The sequence below is a fragment of the Tamandua tetradactyla genome, chromosome 24, assembly GCF_023851605.1.
Source record: "Tamandua tetradactyla isolate mTamTet1 chromosome 24, mTamTet1.pri, whole genome shotgun sequence".
Lineage (NCBI taxonomy): Eukaryota > Metazoa > Chordata > Mammalia > Pilosa > Myrmecophagidae > Tamandua > Tamandua tetradactyla.
Window position 1 is genome coordinate 620922 of NC_135350.1, and position 14664 is coordinate 635585.

At 35.7% G+C, this 14664-nt stretch overlaps 1 long non-coding RNA gene across 2 annotated transcripts; it reads right to left on the minus strand.

Annotated features, from left to right (window-relative positions):
• Nucleotides 1-731: 731 nt before the first annotated feature.
• LOC143668434 (uncharacterized) lies at nucleotides 732-12659 on the minus strand. 2 transcript variants are annotated; one of them, XR_013168440.1, is made up of 4 exons: nucleotides 12548-12659; nucleotides 10008-10051; nucleotides 1049-1166; nucleotides 732-896 (listed from the first exon to the last, which is right to left on the minus strand). It is a non-coding gene; the product is annotated as an uncharacterized LOC143668434 (long non-coding RNA). The 2 variants fall into 2 exon arrangements; XR_013168441.1 differs by lacking the exon at nucleotides 10008-10051 and having other exon boundaries at nucleotides 12548-12645.
• Between the last annotated feature and the right edge of the window lie 2005 nt (nucleotides 12660-14664).

Below are 14664 nucleotides of genomic sequence, written 5' to 3' on the forward strand. Positions count from 1 at the left end.
TAAAATGCAAGTCTCCTAGGCATAGCAGCACTCCTATACAAATGACATGGCATTAAGAAGGAAAGTATGGGAAACTGAAACTCAGACCTAGCCTACATTTAATGGGAGAGGAATGTGTTCCCACCTATTCTTGAGAGAGTAGCATGTCCATATAAAGTGGGAAGCATGTGTTACTGGTCATCTTTGGGGACAAACTACTTCACCCAAAAACTATGGAAAGACTTCAAATTAAGTTTGAATCTCAGAAGATGGCATTTCCCTTCTCATCATCAGTGTCTACCCTCTCTCACTTTTTCCACATAAATAAATAAGACCAAGTATCAGCATGATATAACTCAAAATTATTACATTGCTGTAGCAGTAAAGGAATTATTCTCTAGAATATCTTTTAAATTAGGATAATATGTTGAAATGGAAGAATATTTCTGGAAGTATAGATCATGATGAACAAAGAAATAAAGCAAAAGTTTGAATAAGTGAGGTTTTATTATTATATGGGAAAATAGAAATCTCTTATAATTCTGAATTTAACAACTCAGCAAGGATTCCTGGTAGGAAAGATTGAATGATTCAGGAGTTCCTGACTGTCTGTGGCCATAGATAGTCAGAATAATGCAAATACACTGTTAAAGAATAATGCAAAAACAGCAGTACATTGATTCAGCATCCAAGCCTGAACTTGTACTTTAATCCATGTCTTACAAATTGAGAAGAATACCATGTTTCCTTGAAGAAGGACTTTGAAAGCCAGTTTATTTATGCAGTACTAATTATTCTAATACTTCTACAAAAACTCTTCAACCAATTACTATAGTGGAAGTGGGCAGTGGAAGAATACTCATAATTTCAAGGACTCTGTGTATAAAATTTCACTGCACATGGATGGAAGACAGCTCCTGTTAGAATGCAAACAAACAGAGATCAAGTGATAAACGGGATTCTCTTCTAATTCCATCTTCCAGTGTTCCACGGTATCTGTGGAACTGCTCTCTGGCTATTCCTCCAGTTCCAGAGGAATTTTGTACAGGCCATTACATAGATGACAGACCAGTGATCCTGCCAAAGAACTGACATTTATAGGAGTCCAAGAGTCTGTGTACAGCAGAGACATTTCCAGGTAATTTTGGGAAGCATTCCACTAGTCCGGCAGGCAAAGAAAAATGTTTCTATAAAACAAAAAACAGAGCATTTTTGAAACCTATTGCTGTTAGTTGTTTTGTTAACTCACTTTCCCATGTATCCAAAGACAGGACCTAGACCACCCTCTTGTCTATTGTGCACTTAGCAACCACAAATTAATATTGCAAATAAGGATGAAATCTGCATATTAAAATAAGGAAATAGTGAATGAAGTTCCAATACACTTGTGCTTTTATTAGTTCTACAACCATACATATATAACCCATAACTTCTTTTGTTTTGTTTCCTCGTGTTTATATACAAACTTTGAATAAAATGTATCCAATGTTCCTTCCAGGCATAACATTCTGTAATCGCACTGACAAATTGTTGAACTCATCTTAAAGCTTGAAGCAGTTAGAGTGATAACTTTACCTTGGCATATTTTACTTGAGTGCATCTGGGGAGTGGAAATATCTATAAATGAAAAGGGTAAACTTTAAAAAAATTTTTCACTCTGTCCTAAGCTGATAGGCTGGACTACTGTCTTCTTTATTTTTTTGTACAGTAAACACATTCATAAGTGATGCATATGAATATAATCAAAATCCATTTTTGAACATTTGGAAAATACCTCAGAGTATCATTTGATCAAGCAATTAATCTATATGTGCACAATTACAGACAATATTTTAGAGATTTAGGTGATTAAGTATAATTGTTAAAATGTGAGAAGTATTTCACAGAAGAAATATGATTTTTAATTTTAATTTTTTCTTTTTATATGTTTATATATATGTATATAACATTCATTAGTCTATTTGTTAAACAAGTATTTAATGATCATTAGTGTTCGTTCATTCATTCATTTGACTGATATTTTCCAATATTTATTTGTTGACAGGTACTTTAACAAACAGAAATTTAGTGTAAATAATAAATCATACAAGGATCTTGTCCTAGTGTTACATGTTTCACATTCAATTAAGTGAGACATAATTATTCGGCATTAGATGTTAAAATTTGAATGAAGTGATCACCATTAATGTCTTTATGCAATTTTATGTCTCTGGGAAATCAAACTGACCAGTCAATTGCAATAGGGTAACATATGTTGAAAAAAAAAAAAAGAAGATACACCGTGAATTCATAACTAGGTCCCAGAAAAAATTGTTTTGAAAGAGGCTGTGAATAACTGGAAAACCAAATACAATTCATTGCAGTATTGTATTTTATGTTGGTTTCTATAAGCAGAGGTTGATACATTTTTTTGAACATTGGCAGTCCCCTGAGGTCAGACAGGTGCAGTATATGATGAGAACATCTTTAAGTTTTTGTATTTCAATAACCTTCTTCCCAACAGTATTCTTTTGAAATTACATATTCCTTACAAAAGACATTTGGCTAATTTGAAATACAATTAGTAGTAATATGTATGAATTTTCCTTATTTTCAGCTTAGTAAATCCTTGTACTGATTTTATCACTTACATCTAATTGAGATAATGAAAATCTAATAAGAATTGTTCATTCAAATGCTGAAAATGTAGTGCACCCTAAGTCATGATGAAATTCCCGGTTCATTGTTATTTGTCTTTAATAAAATTATTTGTGTAAACATTGTATCAGAAGTTCAATACCCAATATAATTTCCAGTAGTCCTGGAAAGAAAATATGTAAATCATTACTCCTGCTCCCTATCCCCTTTGCATGATTAGCTGAAGGTTTTAAGTTCTGATGACTTTCATCGTGCAAGGCAGATATGCCCCTTGCTTTTGTTGCATAGATGTAGGAGCATGAAAGCTACAGACTGTAAGTGACATGAAGCCTTGTGAGATCAGCATACAAATTCAATTTATAAATAAATAATAAATAGAATAAATAATTTCACATGTAATATTTCAAATATGAAGTGAAATGTGTTTAATAATCATTTGAAGATAATTTATATGTATCTAAATTAAAAAATATTTAATATTAAAAAAGAAAAAAATAAGAAAAATTTTGAAATAAGGGTGAGAATATACCTTAAGCAGAGCTGCACAGTGGTGGCTTTGTTTGAATTTAGATCACTATGTTGTACAAGAGTTTGGTCTTAAAAAGACTGTAGGCAAGTGGGCCATGGTAGCTCAGCAAGCAGAGTTCTTGCCTGCCATGCTAGAGACACAGGTTTGATTCCTGGTGCCTGCCCGTGCAAAAAAAAACAAAAAAAAACAAAACACTGTAGGCAAAGGAAAATTGAGAATAATGCATGTATTTGTTTGTGTGTATATGTATAGGAAGGTATGCATGTATTTTTGAAATCTATATGAATCCTGAAAATATTCTGAGTCTCTGTTAAATGAACATTAGAGGGAGGGGGCCAAGATGGCGGCTTAGTAAGGTACGTGCATCTTAGTTCCTCCTCCTCCAAAGCAACTACTAGGTGAACTGAAACAGTGCAGAACAGCTCCCGGAGCTACGGCAGGGAATGGACACACAGCGTACCCCAGTCTGGACTGGCTAGTCTGACTGTGAGACTCGGCTGCGGTGAGATCCCCGAGCGGCGCGCGATTTCCCGAGCAGTGGCAGCTGCGGCGGCCGGAGTTACTCCCTCCCTCCTTCCTGGGCCGGCTGAGAGTCTCTGAGAGGCAAGTTTCCCAAGCCGAGGTGGCCAGCGCCCCTCTTTTGCGGGCGGCTTCGAGTCTCAGCTTCGAGTCCATGGCTACGAGTCTCGGATCAGAGGGCTATCCAAGCAGCGGTGGCCCCCGCCGCGGGCGGCTTCCTGGTCCGGTGGGGAATTCCCCAGGCCACGGCGGCCGGTGACCGATGCCCCTCCCCTGCGGGCGACTTCTTGGTCCAGTGGCAAATTCCCCGGGCCCGCTGCGGCCGGCGACCAGCCACAGGGTCCCCTCAAGCCGCAGCGGCTGACGCCCCCACCACGCGCGGCCCCTGAACCAACGGAGAGAATTGGATTGGAAATCCCCAGGTCATGGAGATCGGTGACCAGGGGAGGAGCCATTCCAAGCACGTGAGACAAACGTGTGCCACGAGCGCCACCTACTGGGCAGTATAAGAAAAACAGAACCCAGAGATTTCACAGAAAAATCTTACAACCTTGTTGGGTCCGACACACAGGGAAATCTGATTAAATGCCCAGATGCCAGCAGCAGAAGATAATGGTCCACGCTCAGAAGATTGAGAATATGGCGCAATCAAAGGAACAAACCAATAGTTCAAATGAGATACAAGAGCTGAGACACCTAATGCTGAATACACGAACAGAAATGGAAAACCTCTTCAAAAATGAAATCGATAAATTGAGGGAGGACATGAAGAGGACAGGGGCTGAACATAAAGAAGAAATAGAAAAACTGAAAAAACAAATAACAGAACTTATGGAAGTGAAGGATAAAGTAGAAAAGATGGAAAAAACAATGGATACCTAAAATGAGAGATTTAAAGAGACAGAAGATAGAATCAGTGATTTGGAGGATGGAACATCTGAATTCCAAAAAGAAACAGAATCTATCGGGAAAAGAATGGAAAAATTTGAACAGGGTATCAGGGAACTCAAGGACATATGAACTGCACAAATATACGTGTTGTGGGTGTCCCAGAAGGAGAAGAGAAGGGAAAAGGAGGAGAAAAACTAATGGAAGAAATTATCACTGAAAATTTCCCAACTCTTATGAAAGACCTAAAATTACAGATCCAAGAAGTGCAGCGCACCCCAAAGAGATTAGACCCAAACAGGCGTTCTCCAAGACACTTACTAGTTAGAATGTCAGAGGTCAAAGAGAAAGAGAGGATCTTGAAAGCAGCAAGAGAAAAACAATCCATCACATACAAGGGAAACCCAATAAGACTATGTGTAGATTTCTCAGCAGAAACCATGGAAGCTAGAAGACAGTGGGATGATATATTTAAATTACTAAAAGAGAAAAACTGCCAACCAAGACTCCTATATCCAGCAAAATTATCCTTCAAAAATGAGGGAGAAATTAAAACATTCTCAGACAAAAAGTCACTGAGAGAATTTGTGACCAAGAGACCAGCTCTGCAAGAAATACTAAAGGGAGCACTAGAGTCAGAACCAAAAAGACAGAAGAGAGAGGTATGGAGAAGAGTGTAGAAAGAAGGAAAATCAGATATGATATATATAATACAAAAGGCAAAATGGTAGAGGAAAATATTATCCAAACAGTAATAACACTAAATGTCAATGGACTGAATTCCCCAATCAAAAGACATAGATTGGCAGAATGGATTAAAAAACAGGATCCTTCTATATGCTGTCTACAGGAAACACATCTTAGACCCAAAGATAAACATAGGTTGAAAGTGAAAGGTTGGGAAAAGATATTTCATGCAAATAACAACCAGAAAAGAGCAGGAGTGGCTATACTAATATCCAACAAATTAGACTTCAAATGTAAAACAGTTAAAAGAGACAAAGAAGGACACTATATACTAATAAAAGGAACAATTAAACAAGAAGACATAACAATCATAAATATTTACACACTGAACCAGAATGCCCCAAAATACATGAGGAATATACTGCAAACACTGAAAAGGGAAATAGACTCATATACCATAATAGTTGGAGACTTCAATTCAGCACTCTCATCAATGGACAGAACATCTAGACAGAGGATCAATAAAGAAATAGAGAACCTGAATATTACTATAAATGAGCTAGACTTAACAGACATTTATAGGATATTACATCCCACAACAGCAGGATACACCTTTTTCTCAACTGCTCATGGATCATTCTCAAAGATAGAGCATATGCTGGGTCACAAAGCAAGTCTTAACAAATTTAAAAAGATTGAAATCATACACAACACTTTCTCAGATCATAAAGGAATGAAGTTGGAAATCAATAATAGGCGGAGTGCCAGAAAATTCACAAATACGTGGAGGCTCAACAACACACTCTTAAACAACGAGTGGGTCTAGGAAGAAATTGCAAGAGAAATTAGTAAATACCTCAAGGCGAATGAAAATGAAAACACAACATATCAAAACTTATGGGACGCAGCAAAGGCAGCGCTAAGAGGGAAATTTATTGCCCTAAATGCCTATATCAGAAAAGAAGAAAAGGCAAAAATGCAGGAATTAACTGTCCACTTGGAAGAACTGGAGAAAGAACAGCAAACTAATCCCAAAGCAAGCAAAAGGAAAGAAACAACAAAGATTAGAGCAGAAATAAATGAAATTGAAAACATGAAAACAATAGAGAAAATCAATAAGACCAGAAGTTGGTTCTATGAGAAAATCAATAAGATTGATGGGCCCTTAGCAAGATTGACAAGAAGAGGAAGAGAGAGGATACAAATAAATAAGATCAGAAATGGAAGAGGAGACATAACTGCTGACCTCACAGAAATAAAGGAGGTAATAACAGGATACTATGAACAACTTTACGTTAATAAATACAGCAATTTAGAGGAAATGGACGGGTTCCTGGAAAGACATGAACAACCAACTTTGACTCAAGAAGACATAGATGACCTCAACAAACCAATCACAAGAAATTGAATTAGTCATTCAAAAGCTTCCTAAAAAGAAAAGTCCAGGACCAGACGGCTTCACATCTGAATTCCATCAAACATTCCAGAAAGAATTAGTACCAACTCTCCTCAAACTCTTCAAAAAAATCGAAGTGGAGGGAAAACTACCTAATTCATTCTATGAAGCCAACATCACCCTCATACAAAAACCAGGCAAAGATATTACAAAAAAAGAAAACTACAGGCCAATCTCTCTATTGAATATAGATGCAAAAATCCTCAATAAAATTCTAGCAAATTGTATCCAACAACACATTAAAAGAATTATACATCATGACCAAGTAGGATTCATCCCAGGTATGCAAGGATGGTTCAACATAAGAAAATCAATTAATGTAATACACCATATCAACAAATCACAGCAGAAAAATCACATGATCATCTCAATTGATGCAGAAAAGGCATTTGACAAGATTCAACATCCTTTCCTCTTGAAAACACTTCAAAGGATAGGAATACAAGGGAACTTCCTTAAAATGATAGAGGGAATATATGAAAAACCCACAGCTAATATCATCCTCAATGGAGAAAAATTGAAAACTTTCCCCCTAAGATCAGGAACAAGACAAGGATGTCCACTATCACCACTATTATTCAACATTGTGTTGGAGGTTCTAGCCAGAGCAATTAGACAAGAAAAAGAAATACAAGGCATCAAAATTGGAAAGGAAGAAGTAAAACTATCACTGTTTGCAGACGATATGATACTATACATCGAAAACCCAGAAAAATCCACAACAAAACTACTAGAGCTAATAAATGAGTACAGCAAAGTGGCAAGTTACAAGATCAACATTCAAAAATCTGTAGCATTTCTATACACTAGCAATGAACAAGTGGAGGGGGAAATCAAGAAACGAATTCCATTTACAATTGCAACTAAAAGAATAAAATACCTAGGAATAAATTTAACTAAAGAGACAAAAACCTATACAAAGAAAACTACAAAAAACTGCTAAAAGAAATCACAGAAGACCTAAATAGATGGAAGGGCATACAGTGTTCATGGATTGGAAGACTAAATATAGTTAAGATGTCAATCCTACCTAAATTGATTTACAGATTCAATGCAATACCAATCAAAATCCCAACAACTTATTTTTCAGAAACAGAAAAACCAATAAGCAAATTTATCTGGAAGGGCAGGGTGCCCCAAATTGCTAAAAACATCTTGAGGAAAAAAAACGAAGCTGGAGGTCTTGCACTGCCTGACTTTAAGGCATATTATGAAGCCACAGTGGTCAAAACAGCATGGTATTGGCATAAAGATAGATATATCGACCAATGGAATCGAATAGAGTGCTCAGATATAGACCCTCTCATCTATGGACATTTGATCTTTGACAAGGCAGTCAAGCCAACTCACCTGGGACAGAACAGTCTCTTCAATAAATGGTGCCTAGAGAACTGGATATCCATATGCAAAAGAATGAAAGAAGACCCATATCTCACACCCTACACAAAAGTTAACTCAAAATGGATCAAAGATCTAAACATTAGGTCTAAGACCATAAAACAGTTAGAGGAAAATGTAGGGAGATATCTTATGAATCTTACAATTGGAGGCGGTTTTATGGACCTTAAACCTAAAGCAAGAGCACTGAAGAAGGAAATAAATAAATGGGAACTCCTCAAAATTAAACACTCTTGTGCATCAAAGAACTTCATCAAGAAAGTAGAAAGACAGCCTACACAATGGGAATCAATATTTGGAAACGACATATCAGATAAAGGTCTAGTATCCAGAATTTATAATGAGATTGTTCATCTCAACAACAAAAAGACAGCCAACCCAATTACAAAATGGGAAAAAGACTTGAACAGACACCTCTCAGAGGAGGAAATACAAATGGCCAAAAGGCACATGAAGAGATGCTCAATGTCCCTGGCCATTCGAGAAATGCAAATCAAAACCACAATGAGATATCATCTCACACCCACCAGAATGGCCATTATCAACAAAACAGAAAATGACAAGTGCTGGAGAGGATGCGGTGAAAAAGGCACACTTATCCACTGTTGGTGGGAATGTCAAATGGTGCAACCACTGTGGAAGGCAGTTTGGCGGTTCCTCAAAAAGCTGAATATAGAATTGCCATACGACCCAGCAATACCATTGCTGGGAATCTACTCAAAGGAATTAAGGGCAAAAACTCAAACGGACATTTGCACACCAATGTTTATAGCAGCGTTATTTACAATTGCAAAGAGATGGAAACAGCCAAAATGTCCATCAACAGACAAGTGGCTAAACAAGCTGTGCTATATACATACGATGGAATATTATGCAGCTTTAAGGCAGGATAAACTTATGAAGCATGTAATAACATGGATGGACCTAGAGAACATTATGCTGAGTGAGTCTAGCCAAAAACTAAAAGACAAGTACTGTATGGTCCCAATGATGTGAATCGACACTCGAGAATAAACTTGGAATATGTCATTGGTAACAGAGTTCAGCAGGAGTTAGAAACAGGGTAAGATAATGGGTAATTGGAGCTGATGGGATACAGACTGTGCAATAGGACTAGATACAAAAACTCAAAAATGGACAGCACAATAATAGCTGATTGTAAAGTAATCATGTTAAAACACTGAATGAAGCTGCATCTGAGCTATAGGTTTTTGTTTTGTTTTGTTTTGTTTTGTTTTGTTCTTACTATTATTACTTTTATTTTTTTTCTCTATATTAACATTCTATATCTTTTTCGGTTGTATTGCTAGTTCTTCTAAACTGATGCAAATGTGCTAAGAAATGATGATCATGCATCTATGTGATGATGTTAAGAATTACTGATTACATATGTAGAATGGTATGATTTCTAAAAAAAAAAATGGACAGCACAATACTACCTAATTGTAATGTAATTATGTTAAAACACTGAATGAAGCTGCATCTGAGCTATAGTTTTTTTCTTATATATTTTTGTATTTTTTATTTTTATTTTTTCTCTATATTATCATTTTATTTCTTTTTCTGTTGTCTTGCTATTTCTTTTTCTAAATCGATGCATATGTACTAAGAAATGATGATCATACATCTATGTGATGATATTAAGAATTACTGATTGCATATGTAGAATGGAATGATTTCTAAATGTTGTGTTAGCTAATTTTTTTTAATTAATAAAAAAATGAACATTAGAGGAAGATTAGGAAGTACTGACTTAGAATATACGTTCTCCTAAATTTCTCTCTTCTTGAATAGTAAACTTTAAGGAGTTGCATAATAAAAGTAATTTTGTGACCAGACAGGAGAAGTAATTTATATATATATATGAAGTTCATTTTTAAGACCTTAAATTAGCTCACATAGTTACATACTTACTGATGGCCTTTCACATGGATTCTTTGACTGTCTCATTACGGAGGCTGTAAATAAAAGGGTTCAGCATTGGTGTTATAATGGTGTTCAGTACTGTTGCAAATTTGTTAACATCCATTACATTGCCCTTTTTTGGTCGAACATACATGAAAATGGAGCTCCCGTAATAAAGTGTAACCACTATGAGGTGGGAAACACAAGTGGAGAGAGACTTCTGCCACCCCTGGAGAGAGGGAATTCTAAAGACAGTAACGACAATGTGGGTGTAAGACACTCCTGTCAGCAGCAAGGAACCCAAGAGCAGCACAGCAGAAGAGATGAAGTCTGCCAGTTCTGCCAGTGAGGTATCTGCACAGACCAGCTTTAGCACTGGGGCACTGTCGCAGAAGAAGTGATTGATTACATTACCCCACAAAAGGGTAGAGGTGCAGTTAAAATGGACAATGGCAAAATTGACACAAATGCACCCACATAGGATCCCAGCAACAGTATTATACAGGTCTGTTGTTCATGAAGATGGCATATCTCAGTGGGTTGCAAATGGCAACATATTGGTCAAAGGACATGACAGCAAGGGTGAAGAATTCTGTGGATCCCAGGAGGAAGTAAAAGAAAGACTGTGTGAGGCAGCTCTCAAAGGATATTGACTTCGTGAGTGAGAAAGTGTTGGCCAGCATCCCAGGCACCACTGTGGAGGTGATGGTGACCTCCAGGGAGGAAAGACGGGCTGCAAAGAAATACATGGGTGAGTGCAGATGGTAGTCCCAACAAACGAGAAGGATAATCATGGTATTGCCAATCAGAGATATCATGTACATGAGCAGGAACACAGAGAAGAGGAGAAATTCTATTTCTTTCTCATTCTGAAATCCTAGAAGGATGAACTTGGTAACTCTGGTCTTGTTTCTGTGATCCGTACTATTACCAGTCAGCCTGGCAAAATGGAAAGAGAGGTTTATGGTGGCTTTTGCATTTGGCTTTTGCATCTTAACTTTGGAAATACCCCACCGATGTCAACTGACTAATTTTGTTTTCACGGAGAAATGATCATTTCTCCTGTATATAGTCTCCTGTGAAAACACTGTACAAACTCCAGTGTGAGATTCAAGACTAATAGCAGAATATCTGCCACAGTTAGGTTGTGCAACTGAATTTGCATAAACTTGTGAGCTTCTCCTAAGTTTAGGGAATCTAACATCCTTCCAAGCCATTCCCAAGCTATGTAGAACACAGTCATATAGGATGCCTTTGGATAGATCTGTTACAGTAGCTTTAATTCATTCCAATATAAAGATTTTTATATAATGTGAAGAGTTACAATAAATATAATCATATATTATTATGCACAATGATGTACCTTAGGGTATTTTGTTTTCATTGAGAAACAAAATATTTATAAAATAAATGAACATGGTCACATAATAAGCATTTTCCTTACAGCTCAGTACCCTCCACCCACTGACTCTAATCTCCGCATCATCAAATCAGCAGCTAAACAATATGAAATCAGCCTCATGTCATCTCCCAAAGAAACCTCCCTCAGTGAGAATACAATTTTCACAGTTATTTTCAGTGTAAGAGAAAAGATAAACATCTTTATTTTACCATTGCACCATGAGACTATTTGAAGGAAAGAACACAGGTTTAGGACAGGACATGCTTTCAAATCCCAAATTACAAGGCAACAATGTGTGATATTGGCAGGCATTAGAAAAGCTGGATTTAGATGACCAGGTATTTTTATTGCTACATTTTTTATAGATGTTGTATGAGGTAGTTATTAAGAAAATATTAGTCACCATTAGTTAAATGTTAGAAATGTTATTTAAAATTTGAGTATATTATAGAGGATAATGGTAGAAGTGAGACAAGACTTCGAACTTTTGGATTTAGATTTTCCTGTTCTTTCTCACCCAAAATACTAATTTTGCTGTTATTTCACTCACTGTTATTGTCATATATTTATTTTATAATGACAAAAGTTAGCAGGAACACGCATGAATTTCTGACATGCATAGTATGCATTTAATGATAGAGGGAGGAGAAATAATGTTGGATCAGAGTTTCAGTTTTGTACTGTGATTGTTTCAATAACCTTTCAGAATCCTTTCACACAGTTCATTATTTTAATGAATTTATAACCTGAAAGTGTCCGTAAGCGAAAAACTGTGAAGTAGTATAATCAGGTTGTTTTCCTATAATCATGCTGCAGAAAGGAAATGATAGATTTGGTTAAAAAGGTAAATGTAATTATGAAATAAGTGTTAATACTAGAAAGACATTTTCTTGTCATCTGATAAATGGTGGTTTTAATGTGAGCAACTTATGAGTATCTTCTGGGCACTAGCAGGGTGCATGGCAGTTAAAGGAAAAGCAGAGTCTAAATGCACAAAGGAGGGGAGTAAAGAAACAGTCAACTCCAAAAATTTTCTTAAGGCTGGACCTAAGTGAAAGGAGGAGGGCAATGAACAAGAGGAAATCACTACATAGGGAGAATGAGAGGAAAAGGTGTAAAGTAAGAGTATCGTAAGCTCTCTACTTACATGCTGAATTGCAGAATTTGGGGGGATGCTCTCAAGTATATGGTTTCAGAGACTTATTCATAGCTGCATGTTTGGGTGATTGTCCACGTTTAGAATCCATTCTACAGATTAGTTCTTTCTTCTGACATTCTCAGAATGTTTGAAATAAAGGAGTGGAGGATACAGCTTTGTCTATTGAACAGTTTATAAAAGGCTTAGCCGGGAATAAGTTACTTTCTTCTCTTGCCTTGTAGCAAAAGCACCCAAAACCCTGAAGTTTCTGTCCTCACATTGAAAATCATTGGTACTTAGAAACAAGGTGAAGTATGAATTCATCATTGCTGCTTCCCTGAAGACATCTAGTGAACCAATGTTCTCCTGGGAATTAATTATAAAAACAATTATAATTAAAAGAAATGTATTTCCTAAACTGGAGAAGCAAAGAAAACTAAGAAACACAACTTTCATAAAATTACATTGAGCTTCAAAAACTCAACCTTGGTACATGTGTTTTGGTGAACATTCAAAACTCTTCAGTCTGTGTAGTGTCATATATAGTCAATGGACTAGGAAGAAGTTGTCAACTTCATCACCACTGTTATCCTCATTATCACCATCATTGCCATCAACATTTATTGACTGCTTAATATATATCACATGTTCTTCTAATAATTGTGCAAATGTAATTTTAACTTCATGAAAACTATATAAGATAGGTGCTCCTTTTACTGATTTATAGTAACTATCTCACATGATCATGAAAAATGCATAAATATCCCAGACCAGAGAAATTTAAAAATATATATTTATAAATTATAGAGCATTTTATAACAAGGTAACTATTAACATTTATTGAATGTTTGGTACAAATTCTGAAACATGACTAGAATCCCTGCCACCAGAAACAAGTAATTCAGTCAAAGTTAAAAAAGGACATATTAAAAATAAGATAAATTAGTATGTTGTAAAGAAAAATATCTTTCTCTATATAGAAATGTTATGAATCATGACAATAATAGCTAATTTATCCCAATCTTTTACTTATGAATTACTCTGAACTGAAATCAGCATGTAATGGTGCATGATTCCTTTTTACATGGGACAAATTTCTAATATTTTAATTTAATTTAAAAATCTATATTTATACCTATTATGAATTTTCTGCAATTCTGATTTTTATGCTTAGTTCCTGCCAGTTTTACCAAATGAGATAAGGAATATATCATAAATTTCTATTAGTAATAAATGTTAATAACATATGTGTAATAACATATATAACATAAAACTTGCACTTTCAACCACTACAATTCAGTAGCCTTAATTGCATTTACAATGTTGTGCTACCATCATCATCATCTTCCATTACCAAGACTTTTCATGACCTCAAACAAACTATACTTATTGAACACTATATCTCCATTGTCCTCAGTCCCACAATCCCTGGTAACCTCTCATTTCTGTCTCTATAAATTTTCTTATTCTAGATATTTCATTTATCTAGAATAAATGTTTGTTCTTTTTTGTCTGGCTTATTTTACTTAGCATAAAAGTATCAAGTATCATCCACATTGTCGTATGCATCAAAATTTTATTTCTTTTATGACTGATTGATATTCTTTTATATATATATATATATATATGCAATATTTTGTTTATATATTCATCTGTCAATGGATATTTGGGTTGTTTCATTCTTAAAGATTTTGATATAGAAAGAATCTGCATAGTTTTCCTATGAATTCCTTTCAGTGAAATCTGCTCATTTAAAAAAAATGGGGAAAAACCTTCTAATAACCACAGCAAAGTCTAGTACAAGATGACTACCCTAACAAAATTCTAAAAATGTATTAAAATATTTCTTCTCAAACACTACCAAAAGAGGGTGGATCTTTTTCTAACTACATCTAGGGAGTCAGTTATACTGACCTCAGTATTACTCTGAGAGCAAAGCCAAAGATACCACAAAGAAAAGTGCAGCCTAATACCCCTTCTGAATATGGATGCAGTAATACTCAAAATAATATGAGCAAATTTAATCTACAGTATATTGAAATATTATACTGCTCTGATCAAGATGAATTTTTCCTGGGAATTCCAGGATGTTTCACCATATAAAAATCTACTGATGTAATGCGTCA